Here is a 23,474-nt window from a genome sequence, read left to right as displayed (position 1 = left end):
GATCTTTTTTTAATTGCCTGCCTTCCTTGTTTTGTAAGATCTTCACCTATAAAGGAGAAATACTAATACACAACGTTTACACATGCTGTATAAAAGAAATCTCATGACTTCTGAAAAAGCTCTGTGCCCATTGATTTCTCTTGTCTTCAGTTAGTGGACTTTTTATTAGTTGCATGATAGGTAAGAGGGAGTTAGCATAAATTCCAAATAACAATAGCAGTGTAACAACCCCCAGGGCTACTGAATACAGTTTAAGGGTATTATTACAGACTCCGAATCAAGCTGATATCGAGAAGACTCGAAAGCGTATTGTAAAAATATAATATCACAAAAATAAATCTGAATCTCCTAATGAAATTCAGCCTAAATAATAAGATACACACTCAAATCTCGGAGGCGGTGATAAGAAAGATGAGACAGAGGATCTGAAGATTAAACTGTAAGATTCGATCTTTCTGCCTAGTCATTAGTAGATCTAAAGACATCTTTCTTACATTACTGTACACTACCATGGGGAAAAAGCCTAATAAATCTATGGTCATCCAGAAAAAGGTGTTAGCATCATGGAGTCTTTGTGCCAAAACCCTGCCCTACCCGAGGCAAGTGTAATGAGGAGAAATGATTCAGTTTCTCCTCGTTTTTTACTCTTTGCATGTGTGCACAAAGGGGGAGACACCTCAAAGTATAGTTTTTTTCAGGAAGGAAGTCCATCCTGAACAAAAACTATGGTGATTACAAAGCAGAACAGAAGTGGTTACTTTTTAAGTAGATCTGGACCAGTTCTGCTCTATTCTGTTCATGCAATAAAGAGCAGCGATGTTCCTTGCTGCGCTGCATTGTGTGATTCTGTAAATATGCCCCAAAGATTTTTTTAAGTGATTTCTTTCCATAGTGGCCACATTTAACCTTTTGCATCCTGGTCTTAGTTTAATGCCTTTTGTTAAAATATGTACAAAGGAACAAATACCATGGTAGCAAGCATATATGCAGATGAGTAGGGTATAACATTCTATATGTTGCCATTATTTAGGGCAGGGAGGGGCATCTTGACTCCTTTGAGGCTCCATCTCTGGTAAATATTTCCCGTTACCCACACGCGACCGCAATCCTCTGCTGATGCTAATACTGTATTTAGACACTTATTTGCCCATATCTTCTTCCATTAAATTTTAGCTATACATATATTACAAATATTTTTTTTTCATAAAGACACATATGTCATCAGCAGAGGATTACGGTCGCGTGAGTTATAGTTGCCTACAGTAACTATAACGGGGGAATTTCATTGGTTTTTTATCAGTAAAATGTCCAGCTAACTATAACATGTGTGAAACCTATGGTTTTTTCAGTGAATTAGCAAGGTTTTTTAAATGCTATTTCCTAACTATAACGTGTGTGAAACCTATGGTTTTTTCAGTGAATTTGTACGGTTTTTTAAATGCTAAGTTACTTTACGCCATTTGTGGCGTGCGCGCCCACTTAACGCAGATCGTTCCGTGCACGGTTTTTATCAACTTTAATAAGCCCTGTACATTTGGTGGCCTTCGGCCACCAAAAGCACAGGGGGTGAGGTCAATGTGGATAGTGTTTTTTTTATTTCGATTTTATAATTTCATGTTGCCAAAATTACGTTTTTTTTCGCTATTAATAAGCCCTGCACATTTGGTGGCCTGCGGCCACCAAAAGCACAGGGGGTGGGGTAAGTGTGGATAGTGTTTTTTTTATTTTTATTTTTTTACCGTAAGCGTACGGTAAGCTTACGGTAAGCGTACGGTAAGCGTACGGTAAGCGTACCCCGCGAAATTGCCGAAAAAAAAATAAAACCGTTTTTGCTCTTGGGGGATGTTTGGGGACTCCCTCAACATGACTATGTGGGAGGGAGTTGTCAAAACAGCCCCGTAACATGTTTTTGGCCATCATGTTTGATAAACAACACTCAGTGCGAGAGACAAAATGGCGGACGCCGCTTCCTGGTTTCGGCCGATTCGAATGTTTACTAAGATCTAAGAGCCAATCAGAATCGCGCTCGCGCACGCCACCGTAAGCTTACGGTAAGCGTACGGTAAGCGTACGGTAAGCGTACCGTAAGCGGGCTCAGATATATATATTGATTTAAAGGCTATTTTCTCAGAATCTACTGAACAGATTTACACCAAACCTACAAAAGGCACTTCCTTGACCTAGGGACTACCTCTCTGCCAAATTTCTAGTAATTCTGTTCAGCCGTTCGGGCTGTAGCTCGTTCTAAAGGTCCTATGGAAAAATGCATGGGAAAAACGCGTTTTGGGACCCCCCTTTTATCTCAGCCCCCGCTTGACGAATCCCCCCGAGACTTTCAGGGTAGGAGCGGAGCGTAGCGCCCCACCTATTTTGAGAAATTCGCGAGGATTCGTCGACCGGCGCCAAAGTTATTCAAAATAGAATGTTGAGGTTTTCCTATGGAAACGTGGTCCTAACTATAACTACCTACTGGCGACCGCCAGTAGGTAATGTACTATAGCTTGTTGATTTACTTCAAGTCTACAAACACTATAGCATGCTGTCACAATGACTGCATGTCATAAGTGATATCCTTAATGATGTCATTAAATATGTCATCAGTGATGTCATCAATGGTGTCATTTAACTCATTTTGTGAGTGATGAAATATGTGAGGATTAGTGCATGGCAGGCACCCAAGTTATAATTAGTTTTAGTCAGTTCACTAAATTAGATTTGCAAACTTCAGTGAGTTTCTGGTTTTTAAAAGTTAACTCTTATCTTATTTCAACACCATACTATAATGTAACATTAACCCTTATTTCAGTGCATACATGTTTTTTTAACATATGCCAAGCTCTTATTACAAACCGAAGTATAAAGTCACTTTAACTTTTTTTTTGTACATTTCTGTGTTTTTTATAATATTCAAAATAGAGCATAGTCCTTACCCCCTCAGGCATTCTGCAGCCAACCCCCACTGCTCGTGGCCTTCAGTTGTGTACAGTGAGGGGGGGAGTTTAACTGCAGGGTCTGACCTCTGTCTCCTAATCCTGTTGTTTGCCCAGCCACTTGCTGCACATGGCTTTCTGCTGTACAGTGCGTCAGTTTTTCCCAGTGCCCAATAAACTTCAGGTATCCAATCCCACTGTGAATTGCTTATGCCTGCACAATGGCCCGATGTGACAAACCTCTTACTGATGCAAAAACCTTCACATGTACCCCTAACCACACTGTCCACTGTCTTCAGGCCTGCACAGGGAAGGTTTGGCCCTGTACCCAATCAAATACAGGCGGACAACCCCTACTTCCCATAGGCTACAGCCTGCACAAAGGCGGTTGGGCACAAGGTCTGGTCCTAAAAAAATGCAAGCAGGCATCCCTAAACTGGTGCCCAAATCCTAGCAGGTGCTGAAGTCCCTGCTGTCCATGTTCTTTGGCTGTGTGGTGCAGGGGACTTGGCCGTCAGGGTTGGTCTCCAGCCAGGCCCTGTACTGAATCCCCAATGGTGATCAATCTCCACAATCTGGGGTACCACAGGGGTTGAGGTACTAGGTGCCACTGTACAAAGTGCTGGTACTGCGGTAACTGGTACCCAATTTTTTTTAGTCCCTTTGGAGCTGCATCACATGACACTGGGGTTCAGTGTGTGCTCACCCTTCCCCTTTATGTGACCACTGATTTATTTTTTTCAGAACACAGTGACCAAGTTCCCGAGTCCTCTAACAAATGCTGCAACATATTCTCCATGTTGTGGTCAGCCCCTCCACTTTAAATGGACCAATCACAGCATATTTGGCACTAACAGCCAATATCAGAACCATCAAGAGCCAAGGGGACTTTATCCCCCAACGAGTAGTGCACCAGGAGGCGCATTTGCAGAGTGGTGAAGAAAGGGGACGTAGCCACTGAAAACCTCTGTGAGACTTGCTTGAGGTCACTGGAGGGGTAGTTGGCCCACAAAGGCCCTCAATAGCCAGGGGGACTTCATACCCATACCAGTAGTGCACCAGGAGGCGCGTTTGCAGTGTGGTGGAGAAAAGCGGCATGGCCTCCTATGAGGTTTCAGCAATCCCACTGTGTGGGACTTTCTGGTGGTAACAGGAGGGGTAGTAGGCCCCCAAGGATGTCCTTGGAGGGCCTATTACTCCTCCTGTTAACTGCGAGGTGGGTCGCACACCGCTCGTCATACTAGGAAATAGCCCCATAGGATTCTGGAGGATGTAGTGACAGCGGCGGGTACACCTATGCCACGATTAAAAAAGTTAAAATGCCATCCCTGGACACGTGTTTCGAGGTAATTGCCTCTCGTCAGCAGGGAGCAGGTAAGTATGCAGGGTGCCAAGTAGACTGCCAAAAATTATTATCAGGTATAGTACCTCTCATGGCGCGCGGGTGCGGGATCCGGGCTCGTCAACCCATGGCTCAGGGAGCTTAAATACAAAATGCGAGGTGGGTCGCACACCGCTCGTCATACCATCAAATAGCCCCATAGGATTGTGGAGGATGTAGTGACAGCGGCGGGTACACCTATGCCACGAGTAAAAAAGTTAAAATGCCATCCCTGGACACGTGTTTCGAGGTAATTGCCTCTCGTCAGCAGGGAGCAGGTAAGTATGCGGGGTGCCAAGTAGACTGCCAAAAATTATTATCAGGTATAGTACCTCTCACGGCGCGCGGGTGCGGGATCCAGGCTCGTCAACCCATGGCTCAGGGAGCTTAAATACAAAATGCGAGGTGGGTCGCACACCGCTCGTCATACTAGCAAATAGCCCCATAGGATTCTGGAGGATGTAGTGACAGCGGCGGGTACACCTATGCCACGAGTAAAAAAGTTAAAATGCCATCCCTGGACACGTGTTTCGAGGTAATTGCCTCTCGTCAGCAGGGAGCAGGTAAGTATGCGGGGTGCCAAGTAGACTGCCAAAAATTATTATCAGGTATAGTACCTCTCACGGCGCACGGGTGCGGGATCCGGGCTCGTCAACCCATGGCTCAGGGAGCTTAAATACAAAATGCGAAGTGGGTCGCACACCGCTCGTCATACTAGCAAATAGCCCCATAGGATTCTGGAGGATGTAGTGACAGCGACGGGTACACCTATGCCACGAGTAAAAAAGTTAAAATGCCATCCCTGGACACGTGTTTCGAGGTAATTGCCTCTCGTCAGCAGGGAGCAGGTAAGTATGCGGGGTGCCAAGTAGACTGCCAAAAATTATTATCAGGTATAGTACCTCTCACGGCGCGCGGGTGCGGGATCCGGGCTCGTCAACCCATGGCTCAGGGAGCTTAAATACAAACTGCGAGGTGGGTCGCACACCGCTCGTCATACTAGCAAATAGCCCCATAGGATACTGGAGGATGTAGTGACAGCGGCGGGTACACCTATGCCACGAGTAAAAAAGTTAAAATGCCATCCCTGGACACGTGTTTCGAGGTAATTGCCTCTCGTCAGCAGGGAGCAGGTAAGTATGCGGGGTGCCAAGTAGACTGCCAAAAATTATTATCAGGTATAGTACCTCTCACGGCGCGCGGGTGCGGGATCCGGGCTCGTCAACCCATGGCTCAGGGAGCTTAAATACAAAATGCAAGGTGGGTCGCACACCGCTCGTCATACTAGCAAATAGCCCCATAGGATTCTGGAGGATGTAGTGACAGCGGCGGGTACACCTATGCCACGAGTAAAAAAGTTAAAATGCCATCCCTGGACACGTGTTTCGAGGTAATTGCCTCTCGTCAGCAGGGAGCAGGTAAGTATGCGGGGTGCCAAGTAGACTGCCAAAAATTATTATCAGGTATAGTACCTCTCACGGCGCGCGGGTGCGGGATCCGGGCTCGTCAACCCATGGCTCAGGGAGCTTAAATACAAACTGCGAGGTGGGTCGCACACCGCTCGTCATACTAGCAAATAGCCCCATAGGATACTGGAGGATGTAGTGACAGCGGCGGGTACACCTATGCCACGAGTAAAAAAGTTAAAATGCCATCCCTGGACACGTGTTTCGAGGTAATTGCCTCTCGTCAGCAGGGAGCAGGTAAGTATGCGGGGTGCCAAGTAGACTGCCAAAAATTATTATCAGGTATAGTACCTCTCACGGCGCGCGGGTGCGGGATCCGGGCTCGTCAACCCATGGCTCAGGGAGCTTAAATACAAAATGCAAGGTGGGTCGCACACCGCTCGTCATACTAGCAAATAGCCCCATAGGATTCTGGAGGATGTAGTGACAGCGGCGGGTACACCTATGCCACGAGTAAAAAAGTTAAAATGCCATCCCTGGACACGTGTTTCGAGGTAATTGCCTCTCGTCAGCAGGGAGCAGGTAAGTATGCGGGGTGCCAAGTAGACTGCCAAAAATTATTATCAGGTATAGTACCTCTCACGGCGCGCGGGTGCGGGATCCGGGCTCGTCAACCCATGGCTCAGGGAGCTTAAATACAAAATGCGAGGTGGGTTGCACACCGCTCGTCATACTAGCAAATAGCCCCATAGGATTCTGGAGGATGTAGTGACAGCGGCGGGTACACCTATGCCACGAGTAAAAAAGTTAAAATGCCATCCCTGGACACGTGTTTTGAGGTAATTGCCTCTCGTCAGCAGGGAGCAGGTAAGTATGCGGGGTGCCAAGTAGACTGCCAAAAATTATTATCAGGTATAGTACCTCTCACGGCGCGCGGGTGCGGGATCCGGGCTCGTCAACCCATGGCTCAGGGAGCTTAAATACAAAATGCGAGGTGGGTCGCACACCGCTCGTCATACTAGCAAATAGCCCCATAGGATTCTGGAGGATGTAGTGACAGAGGCGGGTACACCTATGCCACGAGTAAAAAAGTTAAAATGCCATCCCTGGACACGTGTTTCGAGGTAATTGCCTCTCGTCAGCAAGGAGCAGGTAAGTATGCGGGGTGCCAAGTAGACTGCCAAAAATTATTATCAGGTATAGTACCTCTCACGGCGCGCGGGTGCGGGATCCGGGCTCGTCAACCCATGGCTCAGGGAGCTTAAATGCAAAATGCGAGGTGGGTCGCACACCGCTCGTCATACTAGCAAATAGCCCCATAGGATTCTGGAGGATGTAGTGACAGCGGCGGGTACACCTATGCCACGAGTAAAAAAGTTAAAATGCCATCCCTGGACACGTGTTTCGAGGTAATTGCCTCTCGTCAGCAGGGAGCAGGTAAGTATGCGGGGTGCCAAGTAGACTGCCAAAAATTATTATCAGGTATAGTACCTCTCACGGCGCGCGGGTGCGGGATCCGGGCTCGTCAACCCATGGCTCAGGGAGCTTAAATACAAAATGCGAGGTGGGTCGCACACCGCTTGTCATACTAGCAAATAGCCCCATAGGATTCTGGAGGATGTAGTGACAGCGGCGGGTACACCTATGCCACGAGTAAAAAAGTTAAAATGCCATCCCTGGACACGTGTTTCGAGGTAATTGCCTCTCGTCAGCAGGGAGCAGGTAAGTATGCGGGGTGCCAAGTAGACTGCCAAAAATTATTATCAGGTATAGTACCTCTCACTGCGCGCGGGTGCGGGATCCAGGCTCGTCAACCCATGGCTCAGGGAGCTTAAATACAAAATGCGAGGTGGGTCGCACACCGCTCGTCATACTAGCAAATAGCCCCATAGGATTCTGGAGGATGTAGTGACAGCGGCGGGTACACCTATGCCACGAGTAAAAAAGTTAAAATGCCATCCCTGGACACGTGTTTCGAGCTAATTGCCTCTCGTCAGCAGGGAGCAGGTAAGTGTGCGGGGTGCCAAGTAGACTGCCAAAAATTATTATCAGGTATAGTACCTCTCACGGCGCGCGGGTGCGGGATCCGGGCTCGTCAACCCATGGCTCAGGGAGCTTAAATACAAAATGCGAGGTGGGTCGCACACCGCTCGTCATACTAGCAAATAGCCTCATAGGATTCTGGAGGATGTAGTGACAGCGGCGGGTACACCTATGCCACGAGTAAAAAAGTTAAAATGCCATCCCTGGACACGTGTTTCGAGGTAATTGCCTCTCGTCAGCAGGGAGCAGGTAAGTATGTGGGGTGCCAAGTAGACTGCCAAAAATTATTATCAGGTATAGTACCTCTCACGGCGCGCGGGTGCGGGATCCGGGCTCGTCAACCCATGGCTCAGGGAGCTTAAATACAAAATGCGAGGTGGGTCACACACCGCTCGTCATACTAGCAAATAGCCCCATAGGATTCTGGAGGATGTAGTGACAGCGGCGGGTACACCTATGCCACGAGTAAAAAAGTTAAAATGCCATCCCTGGACACGTGTTTCGAGGTAATTGCCTCTCATCAGCAGGGAGCAGGTAAGTATGCGGGGTGCCAAGTAGACTGCCAAAAATTATTATCAGGTATAGTACCTCTCACGGCGCGCGGGTGCGGGATCCGGGCTCGTCAACCCATGGCTCAGGGAGCTTAAATACAAAATGCGAGGTGGGTCGCACACCGCTCGTCATACTAGCAAATAGCCCTATAGGATTCTGGAGGATGTAGTGACAGCGGCGGGTACACCTATGCCACGAGTAAAAAAGTTAAAATGCCATCCCTGGACACGTGTTTCGAGGTAATTGCCTCTCGTCAGCAGGGAGCAGGTAAGTATGCGGGGTGCCAAGTAGACTGCCAAAAATTATTATCAGGTATAGTACCTCTCACGGCGCGCGGGTGCGGGATCCGGGCTCGTCAACCCATGGCTCAGGGAGCTTAAATACAAAATGCGAGGTGGGTCGCACACCGCTCGTCATACTAGCAAATAGCCCCATAGGATTCTGGAGGATGTAGTGACAGCGGCGGGTACACCTATGCCACGAGTAAAAAAGTTAAAATGCCATCCCAGGACACGTGTTTCGAGGTAATTGCCTCTCGTCAGCAGGGAGCAGGTAAGTATGCGGGGTGCCAAGTAGACTGCCAAAAATTATTATCAGGTATAGTACCTCTCACTGCGCGCGGGTGCGGGATCCAGGCTCGTCAACCCATGGCTCAGGGAGCTTAAATACAAAATGCGAGGTGGGTCGCACACCGCTCGTCATACTAGCAAATAGCCCCATAGGATTCTGGAGGATGTAGTGACAGCGGCGGGTACACCTATGCCACGAGTAAAAAAGTTAAAATGCCATCCCTGGACACGTGTTTCGAGCTAATTGCCTCTCGTCAGCAGGGAGCAGGTAAGTGTGCGGGGTGCCAAGTAGACTGCCAAAAATTATTATCAGGTATAGTACCTCTCACGGCGCGCGGGTGCGGGATCCGGGCTCGTCAACCCATGGCTCAGGGAGCTTAAATACAAAATGCGAGGTGGGTCGCACACCGCTCGTCATACTAGCAAATAGCCTCATAGGATTCTGGAGGATGTAGTGACAGCGGCGGGTACACCTATGCCACGAGTAAAAAAGTTAAAATGCCATCCCTGGACACGTGTTTCGAGGTAATTGCCTCTCGTCAGCAGGGAGCAGGTAAGTATGTGGGGTGCCAAGTAGACTGCCAAAAATTATTATCAGGTATAGTACCTCTCACGGCGCGCGGGTGCGGGATCCGGGCTCGTCAACCCATGGCTCAGGGAGCTTAAATACAAAATGCGAGGTGGGTCACACACCGCTCGTCATACTAGCAAATAGCCCCATAGGATTCTGGAGGATGTAGTGACAGCGGCGGGTACACCTATGCCACGAGTAAAAAAGTTAAAATGCCATCCCTGGACACGTGTTTCGAGGTAATTGCCTCTCATCAGCAGGGAGCAGGTAAGTATGCGGGGTGCCAAGTAGACTGCCAAAAATTATTATCAGGTATAGTACCTCTCACGGCGCGCGGGTGCGGGATCCGGGCTCGTCAACCCATGGCTCAGGGAGCTTAAATACAAAATGCGAGGTGGGTCGCACACCGCTCGTCATACTAGCAAATAGCCCTATAGGATTCTGGAGGATGTAGTGACAGCGGCGGGTACACCTATGCCACGAGTAAAAAAGTTAAAATGCCATCCCTGGACACGTGTTTCGAAGTAATTGCCTCTCGTCAGCAGGGAGCAGGTAAGTATGCGGGGTGCCAAGTAGACTGCCAAAAATTATTATCAGGTATAGTACCTCTCACGGCGCGCGGGTGCGGGATCCGGGCTAGTCAACCTATGGCTCAGGGAGCTTAAATACAAAATGCGAGGTGGGTCGCACACCGCTCGTCATACTAGCAAATAGCCCCATAGGATTCTGGAGGATGTTGTGACAGCAGCGGGTACACCTATGCCACGAGTAAAAAAGTTAAAATGCCATCCCTGGACACGTGTTTCGAGGTAATTGCCTCTCGTCAGCAGGGAGCAGGTAAGTATGCGGGGTGCCAAGTAGACTGCCAAAAATTATTATCAGGTATAGTACCTCTCACGGCGCGCGGGTGCGGGATCCGGGCTCGTCAACCCATGGCTCAGGGAGCTTAAATACAAAATGCGAGGTGGGTCGCACACCGCTCGTCATACTAGCAAAGAGCCCCATAGGATTCTGGAGGATGTAGTGACAGCGGCGGGTACACCTATGCCACGAGTAAAAAAGTTAAAATGCCATCCCTGGACACGTGTTTCGAGGTAATTGCCTCTCGTCAGCAGGGAGCAGGTAAGTATGCGGGGTGCCAAGTAGACTGCCAAAAATTATTATCAGGTATAGTACCTCTCACGGCGCGCGGGTGCGGGATCCGGGCTCGTCAACCCATGGCTCAGGGAGCTTAAATACAAAATGCGAGGTGGGTCGCACACCGCTCGTCATACTAGCAAATAGCCCCATAGGATTCTGGAGGATGTAGTGACAGCTGCGGGTACACCTATGCCACGAGTAAAAAAGTTAAAATGCCATCCCTGGACACGTGTTTCGAGGTAATTGCCTCTCGTCAGCAGGGAGCAGGTAAGTATGCGGGGTGCCAAGTAGACTGCCAAAAATTATTATCAGGTATAGTACCTCTCACGGCGCGCGGGTGCGGGATCCGGGCTCGTCAACCCATGGCTCAGGGAGCTTAAATACAAAATGCGAGGTGGGTCGCACACCGCTCGTCATACTAGCAAATAGCCCCCTAGGATTCTGGAGGATGTAGTGACAGCGGCGGGTACACCTATGCCACGAGTAAAAAAGTTAAAATGCCATCCCTGGACACGTGTTTCGAGCTAATTGCCTCTCGTCAGCAGGGAGCAGGTAAGTATGCGGGGTGCCAAGTAGACTGCCAAAAATTATTATCAGGTATAGTACCTCTCACGGCGCGCGGGTGCGGGATCCGGGCTCGTCAACCCATGGCTCAGGGAGCTTAAATACAAAATGCGAGGTGGGTCGCACACCGCTCGTCATACTAGCAAATAGCCCCATAGGATTCTGGAGGATGTAGTGACAGCGGCGGGTACACCTATGCCACGAGTAAAAAAGTTAAAATGCCATCCCTGGACACGTGTTTCGAGGTAATTGCCTCTCGTCAGCAGGGAGCAGGTAAGTATGCGGGGTGCCAAGTAGACTGCCAAAAATTATTATCAGGTATAGTACCTCTCACGGCGCGCGGGTGCGGGATCCGGGCTCGTCAACCCATGGCTCAGGGAGCTTAAATACAAAATGCGAGGTGGGTCGCACACCGCTCGTCATACTAGCAAATAGCCCCATAGGATTCTGGAGGATGTAGTGACAGCGGCGGGTACACCTATGCCACGAGTAAAAAAGTTAAAATGCCATCCCTGGACACGTGTTTCGAGGTAATTGCCTCTCGTCAGCAGGGAGCAGGTAAGTATGCGGGGTGCCAAGTAGACTGCCAAAAATTATTATCAGGTATAGTACCTCTCACGGCACGCGGGTGCGGGATCCGGGCTCGTCAACCCATGGCTCAGGGAGCTTAAATACAAAATGCAAGGTGGGTCGCACACCGCTCGTCATACTAGCAAATAGCCCCATAGGATTCTGGAGGATGTAGTGACAGCGGCGGGTACACCTATGCCACGAGTAAAAAAGTTAAAATGCCATCCCTGGACACGTGTTTCGAAGTAATTGCCTCTCGTCAGCAGGGAGCAGGTAAGTATGCGGGGTGCCAAGTAGACTGCCAAAAATTATTATCAGGTATAGTACCTCTCACGGCGCGCGGGTGCGGGATCCGGGCTAGTCAACCCATGGCTCAGGGAGCTTAAATACAAAATGCGAGGTGGGTCGCACACCGCTCGTCATACTAGCAAATAGCCCCATAGGATTCTGGAGGATGTAGTGACAGCGGCGGGTACACCTATGCCACGAGTAAAAAAGTTAAAATGCCATCCCTGGACATGTGTTTCGAGGTAATTGCCTCTCGTCAGCAGGGAGCAGGTAAGTATGCGGGGTGCCAAGTAGACTGCCAAAAATTATTATCAGGTATAGTACCTCTCACGGCGCGCGGGTGCGGGATCCGGGCTCGTCAACCCATGGCTCAGGGAGCTTAAATACAAAATGCGAGGTGGGTCGCACACCGCTCGTCATACTAGCAAAGAGCCCCATAGGATTCTGGAGGATGTAGTGACAGCGGCGGGTACACCTATGCCACGAGTAAAAAAGTTAAAATGCCATCCCTGGACACGTGTTTCGAGGTAATTGCCTCTCGTCAGCAGGGAGCAGGTAAGTATGCGGGGTGCCAAGTAGACTGCCAAAAATTATTATCAGGTATAGTACCTCTCACGGCGCGCGGGTGCGGGATCCGGGCTCGTCAACCCATGGCTCAGGGAGCTTAAATACAAAATGCAAGGTGGGTCGCACACCGCTCGTCATACTAGCAAATAGCCCCATAGGATTCTGGAGGATGTAGTGACAGCGGCGGGTACACCTATGCCACGAGTAAAAAAGTTAAAATGCCATCCCTGGACACGTGTTTCGAGGTAATTGCCTCTCGTCAGCAGGGAGCAGGTAAGTATGCGGGGTGCCAAGTAGACTGCCAAAAATTATTATCAGGTATAGTACCTCTCACGGCGCGCGGGTGCGGGATCCGGGCTCGTCAATCCATGGCTCAGGGAGCTTAAATACAAAATGCGAGGTGGGTCGCACACCGCTCGTCATACTAGCAAATAGCCCCATAGGATTCTGGAGGATGTAGTGACAGCGGCGGGTACACCTATGCCACGAGTAAAAAAGTTAAAATGCCATCCCTGGACATGTGTTTCGAGGTAATTGCCTCTCGTCAGCAGGGAGCGGGCCCATAGTGATTTTTCCAGAATCACATGATAATGATTAAAGCACTTAGGTGCACATGCATCAAAAATCAGTAAAGGGATTCCTTATTAGCGACAAATAAGGAATCGCCAATAAGGAATCGTTTTCCGGGATGCATGTACAGATTCGGTAACTTTTAGCGATTCGATAAAAATCGCTAAAAATCTCCGAATACACAATAGAGTCCTTAAAATAGATATTAGCTATTACCGAATTCGGTATTAGCGATTTTGGTAATAGCGAATTCGGAAAAAGTGATTTCGCAAAAAATGGGTCGCTTCAGAAGCAGGCTGACGACATCACAACCAGGAAGTCATCCAGCCCATGCTTCAGTCAGTGCCCTGAGGCGCTCAGAGGAGGAGGCAGAGGACTGAAGCTGAACCTGAGAGACTTCACCCTCACAACCCAGCTACACTACACCTACCCAGGATGGACAACAATGCTGCTAAGACAACTGACACGCCCAGGAAGAGGAAGAGAAAGTTCTCTGATAGGGAACTGGAACACCTGATAGAGGGGGTGAGCAGCAAGCATGACAAACATTTTGGAAAGTTGTCCCTGAAGGTGCCAGAAGCTGAGAAGTGCAAAATATGGCTGTGCATCAAGGAGAAGGTAAATGCTGTGTGAGTCATGCACCGCAGAATTGACGAGCTGAAAACGAGGTGGTACGACCTCAGGAAACGTGCAAAGGAGCGCATAGCAGAAAGGGTGAAGGAAGCAGCTGGCACAGGAGGGGGGCCATCCAAAGTACCCGCCAACACAGCCCTGGAGGACCTTGTTGAGGGGACTATTGAGCCTGAGGCAGTCGTAGGAATCACCCAAATGGACACCTCCGGTGCAGCAACCACACAACAAGGTAAGATGCATGCCTGCGCTAATACGCTGTCTATTGCTGCCCATAAGGCCAATTTAAAAAAGTAAATCACCATTGCATCCATCAAACCCTTCTGCTAGCAGTGATTTATGGTATTTGTTGAAAACACACAATACCCAATCCACATAGTAAAATATAGTGGATGACAATTGAGAATAAAGGAAACCTATCTGTTTTTGAAATGTGCACAAGATACTGAATTTTGGAGTAGAGTGGTTATTTGAACACATTTGTATTTAGGGTTACTCATACCATCATGTTATTCAGAGGTCAATTGTCAAGATGTTTTCTTTCTTGCAAACTTGCTTGCATTTGGAATCCAAAAATGGTGAGAAATTTAAGTGGTAATATAAAATGTTCAACTATTCTATATTTATACACTTCTGACAAAAATGGAGAACGCTTGTGTTTTCCTTTGACATTCACTCTTTCTGGCTAGGTACGTGGCTGCTTTATTATTTCTTTAGCGCATTTGGATATTAGTAATGGAGAATAATTCAAGCTTTAATAGCAGATGGTATACTTTTCTGTGTTCCCACAATTCTTCTGATAAAAACACTACACCACTTGTGTGTCTCAGCCTAGCACCTGGAGCACAAAAGGTAACCAAAAGCAATGAGGAGATATCAATACTTTCTGTAAAAAAAAACCACATGTTTTGGCAATAGGGTAACTGCGGTATTTTGGCCCGGGCGCGTTCGCCATCCAGAGAAACCTACCACACCCAGAAATCTTTGAAAACAATACACTGAGGAGTCCATAGAGTTATCCCTTGTGTGGCTCCCATGATTTTTTTACCCACAATGTCCTGCACACTGTGCTGCCTGGGTGGTTGCCAGAAAGGGCACGGGCAGTAGAGGTGAAATAAATGCTGGCAACATTTCTTTTCCCAAGGGGCCCAATTGCTCCTCAGAGGCCCCAGTGGCCACACAGAGAAGAGAAATTCATTGTTTTTATTATATATTTGGTCCCCTGATTGGTTGACCCATGGATAGAGGGCCAACTTCCCTGCAAATAGAAGATCACTGGTGTCTAGTGGGATTCCTGCTCATGAGTCGGGGTGCACCTGTGATGCAGGAGCAAGGATCTGTTTGAAGGGGCGTTGATGGAAAGGAGAGACTCTCTACTTTCCAGTGCTGCTTGCCTTAAACGAGAGGTGGCGACTGGAGTGGAGGATGATATCATGCTGGCAGCAGGTAGGACATCAATGAGTTATCCTTCACATAGATGTTTTGAAAAGGTCATTTTACAATGAAAAATAATTACAATGAAGTAGAAAAATTAGTTTAGAGAGGTATATTTTACATGACAAAGGTGTCTTAAGATTAAGGACAAAATAATTGTCATGGGGTATCAGAAATGACTAGGTATAAAATAGGCATTTGTAATGACCATTAGTAGTAAGAGTGTAACAAATAGATTAGGGAGAGCAGAAAGCAGAAGCACACCACAATTGAACATCATATTTCTAGATGGAACATGAGGTTAAGTGGTAGGTTTAGGCTGTAGTGAGGTGGCTTGGAGAAAGAAAGGCTGCAGTTATATGTACACATGCTACTTTCTAGACTGATATTCTTCAGAGATTAAGGTATGGAATAGGAAAAACATCTTATGAATTAAGTCTACACCTACCCAATGCCTCCAGCCCACTCTAAATGTATTCCTGTACCTACCTGTCTAGTACTCATCAGTTATATTAAAGGTACAATTTTAATATTAGAACTGTTAATAAAGCCTCCCGCAAACACTTCTTTAAATGGTTATGCACATGTTAACTGTTCTATTGGTATATTTTGTGCTTTGACACAAGATGTCTGCAAAGTTTGCCACTTCTCTTTAGGGCACGTCTCATACAGAATTTCACAACATTTGGCTATCTAAGCCATACGATATTTCTAACAATTTTTGTATTTTCATTCTGTATTGCAGGCATGACTTCCTGTCAGTTGGTGGGTCTTCCGGTAGGTATGACACAAAGTACAAATACCCGTAATTTATTGTCAGATACAAAATGTCTAGGTCATTTCATTCATCTCATAGTGTTGCCCTATTCAAGAAACAATTTGTAAAAGTATGAGTGGAGGTTTTTACTCTAGCCTGAGCATACTTTAAAGAATGTTTCTATTTGCAAACATTCGCAAAAGTATGTCTGGAAAGGTGTATGTACCAAGTACAGGTTTCCACTAGTACTATTTGAGAGCGGAAATTTCATGTGGCTTTTGCAAGAAGGCATTTTTTGGCATTTCACAGTTCTCCATGGCAGAGCATTCTGCACCACATGAATGGAAACTCCAGTGCAATTTTATTTTTAATTCTTTTTATTGATTTTGGTAACTTATACCACAGCACATCGAAACATCAGTTCGTTATTATGTACCGCAATGTCCGAGCAGCCCATCCATGTTGTAGACATATACAGTTACAGCACAGTATTACATAAGGCATTTTTGGCAATTCCTTGTGACTGTAGGCCAGATGTATCAACATTACAATTTGCGAGTCTATAATAGCGAATTTTACCGATTCGCTATTATAGACTTGCAAAATGCAATGTATGTAGGAATCTGCTAAAATGTAGCCATTCCTACGCATTCCTTATTTGCGACTCGCAAATTGCGAGTCGCAAATAAGGAATGGCTTCCCATTCATAACTACTGGCCAAGAGGCCCATAGGAATGAATGGGAATTGCGTACGCAATTTGCAAATACCCAATAGGTACTCGCAAATTGCGCACGCAATTTCAAGGCTGCAAGGTTTTCTAAAGGACACCCTGTTGCACCCCTGAAATAAGCTTGTGTGCACATGTGGCGCGGCATGTATGTGTGCCACATTGCACTTGAAAAATGCATAAAATTGCATTTTTCATGGAAATCGCAATTTACCATCAATCTGAAGTTGGTGGTAATTTGCGATTCCTTACAGCAAAATCGCAATTTGTGATGTCTAACTGAATAACATTTAGGAAATGGCAAATTGCAATTCTCTAAATGCTTGCGCAAAATAGGGAATCGCAAAATTTTTGCGATTCCCTTTTTGCGATAATTTGCAATCGCAATTTATCTTGGTACATCTGGCCCATAGTACCTTCCAACATTCTACAATACCGCAGTGTGCGTTAATAAGTATGCTGTCAACAAACTCCAAATATCTCTGGTCTCAAGGTTCGTGGTAGCTTTTCTGCTTACAATTCTAATTGCTCTTGCAAGTCGTTTATATCTCTCAGCCATTTATCTAATTTAGGAACTGATCTCTTCCCCCAGTGTATCGCTACTCTTCTTTTTGACAGTAGCAGCCCCCCACGGCCGCAAGCTTCCGATTTGCTTGTTTCAGTGATCTCACCAATTTGAGTAGACACATTTTAGGTTTGCACTCCACCGGCCCCATTATCATTTCAGTGAGTGCCTCACTTACTTGACCCCAAAATTGACCCACCTTCTCATACTGTCATGCCTTGTGTAGCAAATCTACTTATTTTACTCTGCAACGTATGCCCCTATCATCGTCCCTTATTCCAGATCTATACAACCTAGCAGGGATATGGTACATTTGTTGCAGATACTTAAAGTGAATTATTTGTAAATTGAAGTTCGCTGTCAGGGCCCGGAAGAAAACCCAAAGCGGACCTTGCAAAAAGAAATTCAGACCAGCCTCCAAAAAATCACTGGAGTTATCTGAACACTTTTATGCAAGGTTTCAAAACTGCTGCACTTCTACAAAACCGGCACCCCAGTAACAAAACCGGCCATTCAGCCTCCCGGGGAAACGCTTGATGCCCGGCATGGCCAGTCTGGCCATGTTCCCTGTGAGCATTCCCATCAATGTACAGCAAAATCTCCAGTCCTCAGGGCTCAGTGGTATGTCTAGTAAAGCATTCCATTTCTCCAATGTGTTGTTTTGAGATTCTCCTGCTGTGTTTTTATGTATCAGCTTGGGATCAGTTTCTTTGGGGATGAGCTTCTTAGGAGTGTCTGTAATGGATTCAGTGTTGGAGGTGCATCTGGGAATTGAACATATAGGTCTTTCATAGGGGACCTCAATCTATGATAAGTAAGTAATAGTAAGGGCCTATTTCTTCCAGTTCCACAAGTTTCTCCCCAGGTACATATCACAAAGCGTTGTCGCCTTGTGCTTCTTTAATATTTCTAATGCCTATTTCTCATGCATGAAAGATAATTTGGGATAGTATCCCAGTTGTAATGCTGGTGCATATAGTGGCAGCTTTTCTGCCAAGGATCCTAGGGCCCGCCAGGCCTCTGTGGTACAATCAATTGTATTTATTTATTTTCAGGGTCTTGGCTTTCGTCTATGTGTAGCCATTTCTGACAGAGGTGTGGGGTGAGCGTCATCATTCTTATAGTTAAATGTGGCATGTGTGGAGGGGGGTGAAGCCAGTAGTTTGCAAAAATGCGCTTGAGCACAATAGTAATAAAGCCGTGAGTCTGGGGCTCTGAAGTCACCCATTTCATAAGGCAGGGTTAGAGTCTTCCACTTGATTCTAGGTTGTTTCCCCCCCTCAGTTCAGGGTAATCATGTGTGATGAGTGTTTTAAAAAAATCACTGGTCAGTGTTACAGGTATATTGATCAACAGGTGCAAAAAAATTGGAAATACAATCATTTTTATTAGGGTGATTCTATCTGTCAGCGATAAAGGCAACACTTAATCTTCAAGCTGGGATATAATTACGTCAGACCACTAGGCCTGGATCTCTTTGGATCCATATCCCTAGATATTTAACCTGTTCTGTGCTCCATTCTAATGGAAAGTCTAGTTTACATGGCACTTTGATTTAACTTAAAAGGAATATAGTAGACTTTGTCAAGTTAATGCTTTATTCTGAGTACCTCCCACATCGAAAGTACTCTCACGTCACTGGTGCTAGATTTGCATATGGATCACAGACGTACAGTACCATGTCATCTGCATATAGTGATATGGCAAGTGGGCTAATATGGAAGCATTCAGCTGCCATGGCATGCCTCTGTCTAATGATGCATGTCAATGGTTCTAGGGCTATCACAAATAAAATTGGAGAAAGGGGGCCTGCCTGTCACATGCCTCTTGTGATATAGTGGAGCTGATGTAACTCCATTAATTCGTACCGTGGCCTGAAGGGCTGTGCATAGGAGTTGTACCCAATCAAGGTAGACCTGAGACATTCCCATGTATTTCAAGACTGTAAACATATATGTCCATTCTATGGCCGCATCCAACAACACTGGCACCGCCTATATGGATGGGTCCAGCTGGTGTAATATTGCTAAAATGGTTCGTAAATTCTGAGCTGTGGAGCGAGTGGGACTAAAACCAGATAGTTCTGGCAGTATAATTTTTTATAGTAATGGTTGGAGCGTAGGAGCTAGGATTTTTGCATCTATATTAATAAGTGATAGAGGTCTGTAAGAATCACAATCACAGTTCTTGAGTGCCTTATCCGGCTTAGGTAGGGCGATGATGAAGGCATCTTTTTAGCGTTTGCCTCTGGAAGTACATTAAATAGGTGTGGTGCTAATAGATCCACAAATTCTTTATAGAACTCAACAGTGAGGCCATCTATTTCCGGGGCTTTACCATTACCAAGTATGGTGCTAATGGCCTCCTTAACCTCCTCAACTGTAAGTGGTTTTACTAGGTATTCCCACTGTCCCAGCGAGAGCCATGTCAAAGCTATGTCCTCTAAATAATTTGCAGTCTTGTTTATTGTGGCTGAGCTATGCTGTTGTTATTGGGAAGTGTAAGGGGTAGATTTACAAGCCCCTTGCATCATTTTTGCATAGCGGCGGTGTAAAAATGCGGCCTATTTACAACGTGACGCATCTAGGGAGATGCATCACGTTGTAAAACCCTGCGTCACATTATAACTGCGTCAGGTATAATGTATGCTGGATGGGCATTGCCACGGAAAAAAGCCTTGTAGAAGTGACGCAGTGAAATCTACAAGATTTCACTGCACCACTTCTAGGAAGTCACTGCGTCAAAACCTTATGCCTGCTTGGAGCAGGTGTAAGGAGTGACATAGCACAATGAGGATAGGCCTCCCCATGCATTGCAGGAGTTGCGTCATGCTTGCGGCACGACTCCAGCAATGTGTGACTATTGCGCCAACAGAGGCGTCAGAATTTCTAATGCATCTGTCAATCCTTGCGCCATGGTGCGCCGTATTGTAAATTGTAAATACGGCTCATCCTTGGTGGCACAAGGGTTTTTCACCGTGGTGCAGAGAAAGTAATGCATCTCTACAGATAAGTCACTTTCTTGTAAATCTGCCCCTAATAGTTTTTAAATGTATCTAATATGGCCGGAGTGTCATATACATGTGGTCCATCTTGTGTTTAAATGTGCGTTATGTGCAAAGGTACCTGTGGGCTCCCTGATCTTGGTCGCTAGGGCACTACCCGGTTGTCCCCCATCCCCATATGATATTGCTACATGTCTTTTAGGCAGGTGGTGGATTTCTTGTTCCACTACCTCTTTATATTCTGTGAGCTGTTCTCATATCATGGTTAGAATATAGGGACTTGGCGTTCTCTCATAATGGGTTTCTAGCGTACAGAGGTTCTGTTCTAATTTTTTAGGCTGGTTGCATAGTGCTCACAGTTCTCCCACTTGTGTGCTTATGCATTGACCCTAAAAGTCACCTGATTCTCAAAGAACATCCGCTCCTTCTACTGACCCCACGTTATGAGAAAAGTACTCTTGTATAGCAACTCGTAGACCATCTCTAAAGACAGGGTTGTGTAAGGCTGTCGGTTAAAATCTCCTGCAAATGGAGAAGAGGTACGAGTTGGTACCTTTATTACGAATCTGAGCAGTGTGTGGTCTGACAGTGTCCGGGGCATATGATGCAATGTAGTAACCCATGTGTTGATTTCTGTGGTCACTAACCAATAACCCTATCTGGACCATGTCCAATGAACAGATGAGACATATGCACCTTCCTTTCTATCAGAATTTCGTAGTCTGGATATGTATCCACTAACCCCCTGTCTTCCATTCCTTCATGCAGTACGCTAGCAGAGTGTTTGCCATACCAGTCTCCTGTAGTTGCTCTATCCCTCAGTGGGTGCAAATATAAGTTGAGACCCCAGCCCCAAATAATAAAGGTGAGTTCTTACTTATGTTGATGATGTCATAACCGCATGTAGAAATCAGAGTCATCTATATTCAGCACACAAGTAGCTATCAGGGTAATCATAGTACCATATAATCCACCCTGCAGTAACAAGAATCGTTCCTACCTTATCTGCTTCAGAGTGGGTTTGAATAAACTAAACACACACATTTTTTAATATGAATACCCCATGAGTATTAAGAGTAGGAGGAGGCCACTTGGACACCCACCAAGGGAGTCCTCAAACTTCCTTCTGTGTGCTTAGTAAGGTGCGTCTTCTGGAGAAGTGTGATTTGCACATCTTGCCTATCTAGATATGCCAATGCCTATGTTGTTTTTCTCAGATTTTTTAACCATTGAACATTCCGTGTTAAAAATTTCAACTGGCTCTTATTTGCCATTGTTACCCCACCAATGTCTTCTGACCATGAGGCTCTATCTTTATGCTGAACTTTTATAGTGAAGTAAATGCATGATGTCTCCTTCTGTGCTGTGATGCGAATATAAAAACAAACAATACCCCCTATCCAAACCCACTAAAGACATATACATAGCCCCCCTCACCCCCAATCACAGATCTGGATTGAATCCATCATCATTCTTTAGCTCACTTCGCCACCTCAGTTCAGACCCACCTATATGCAAATCAGTCTTGACCCTGTGCCTCATGGAAACAGTCCAGTCGAGCTGTCAAGCCAGGTCTTACCTGAACCAGAAACAAGCATCCTTGAACCGGTTTCTGGGTAACACCCTTCATCAGCCAGGCTAGCTTGAATCCAGTGGCAAAGTGAGCAAGGAACCCACATCAGGGCATACCCTGCCAACTTAGGGCGAACAAAGCAAACACAAGGAGATGATGGACGGAGCGCTGAAACTTTTCAGACACTCACCCCCAGTCACAGATCTGGGTTGAATCCATCATCATTCTTAAGCTCACTTCATCCTCTCAGTTCAGACCCAGCTATATGCAAATCAGTCTTGACCCGGTGCCTCATGGGAACAGTCCAGCCTCAACTACCAAGCCAGGCCTTCCCTGAACTGGAAAAAAGCATCCTCGGACCAGTTTCTGGGTAACACCCTTCATCAGCCAGGCTCGCTTGAATCCAGTGGCAAAGTGAGCAAGGGACCCACGGCTGTGCATACCCTGTCAACTTAGGGCGAACAAAGCAAACACAAGGAGATGATGGACGGAGCACTGAAACTTTTCAGACACTCACTTCCAGTCACAGATCTGGGTTGAATCCATCATCATTCTTTAGCTCACTTCGCCACCTCAATCAAGACCCACCTATATGCAAATCAGTCTTGACCCTGCCCCTCATGGGAACAGTCCAGCCCCAACTACCAAGCCATGTCTTCTCTGAACTGCAAACAAGCATCCTGGCACCAGTTTCTGGGTAACACCCTTCATCAGCCAGGCTAGCTTGAATCCTGTGGCAAAGTGACCAAGGGACTCACGGCTGGGCATACCCTGCCAACTTAGGATGAACAAAGCAAACACAAGGAGATGATGGACGGAGCGCTGAAACTTTTCAGGCACTCACCACCAGTCACAAATCTGGGTTGGATTCATCATCATTCTTTAGCTCACTTTGCCACCTCAGTTCAGACCCAGCTATATGCAAATCTGTCTTGACTCAGTGCCTCATTGGAACAGTCCAGCCCGAACTGCCAAGCCAGCTCTTTCCTGAACAAGAAACAAGCATCCTGGGATCAGTTTCTGGGTAACACCCTTCATCAGCCTGACTAGCTTGAATCAAGTGACAAAGTGAGTAGGGGACCCACATCTGGGCATACCCTGCCAACTTAACTTCAGCAAATGTATTGCATGACACTTGCACTGCCATTGTAAAGTCTGGAAAGAAGGCCACCATATTGCTTTGGTGTTGGATTTCGCCTTTCTCTCTTGCCATACGGAGTACCATGTCTTAGTCTCACTAATTTAGTAGACTGGCATAATAGGTCCGAAGGGAGGTCTTTTCGACAGGGACCTGTGGGAGCCCTCGACACACAGCATGGCAGTGAGGTTCTCTGCTCCAAAGAATGATCAAAGCATGTCCTTCACATATCTCTCTATCAGACGTGTGTGTGTGGATTCAGGTGTTCCAATTATTCTCAAATTGTTGCGTGGGAGCATGCCTTGAGATCCTCATTCTTGGCCTGTATTACTGTCAACACGTTTTCCGTAGTTAGACATTTGGATATGACGGCCAGCAAGTCATCCTCCACATTGGATATGCGCTGTTCTGCTGCAGTGATCAGTGTGGTTTGCTTATCCAATTTGATTGTCATACAATCCATGCGTATATTAAGAGAGCCAATCTTCCTAGTT

General features: G+C 46.6%; 1 long non-coding RNA gene across 1 annotated transcript in view; it reads left to right on the top strand.

The window, feature by feature from the left end:
* The window catches only part of LOC146811208 (uncharacterized), a 70,258-nt gene that overhangs the window by 1,301 nt on the left and 45,483 nt on the right, over positions 1-23,474 (top strand). Inside the window, exon 2 of the long non-coding RNA XR_014965796.1 lies at positions 15,961-15,992. This is a non-coding gene — a long non-coding RNA (uncharacterized LOC146811208). The remainder of the gene's footprint in view (positions 1-15,960; positions 15,993-23,474) is intronic.

The sequence above is a fragment of the Triturus cristatus genome, chromosome 7 (assembly GCF_964204655.1).
Source record: "Triturus cristatus chromosome 7, aTriCri1.1, whole genome shotgun sequence".
Taxonomy (NCBI): Eukaryota; Metazoa; Chordata; class Amphibia; order Caudata; family Salamandridae; genus Triturus; species Triturus cristatus.
This window is presented reverse-complemented; position numbering and strand designations above follow the sequence as displayed.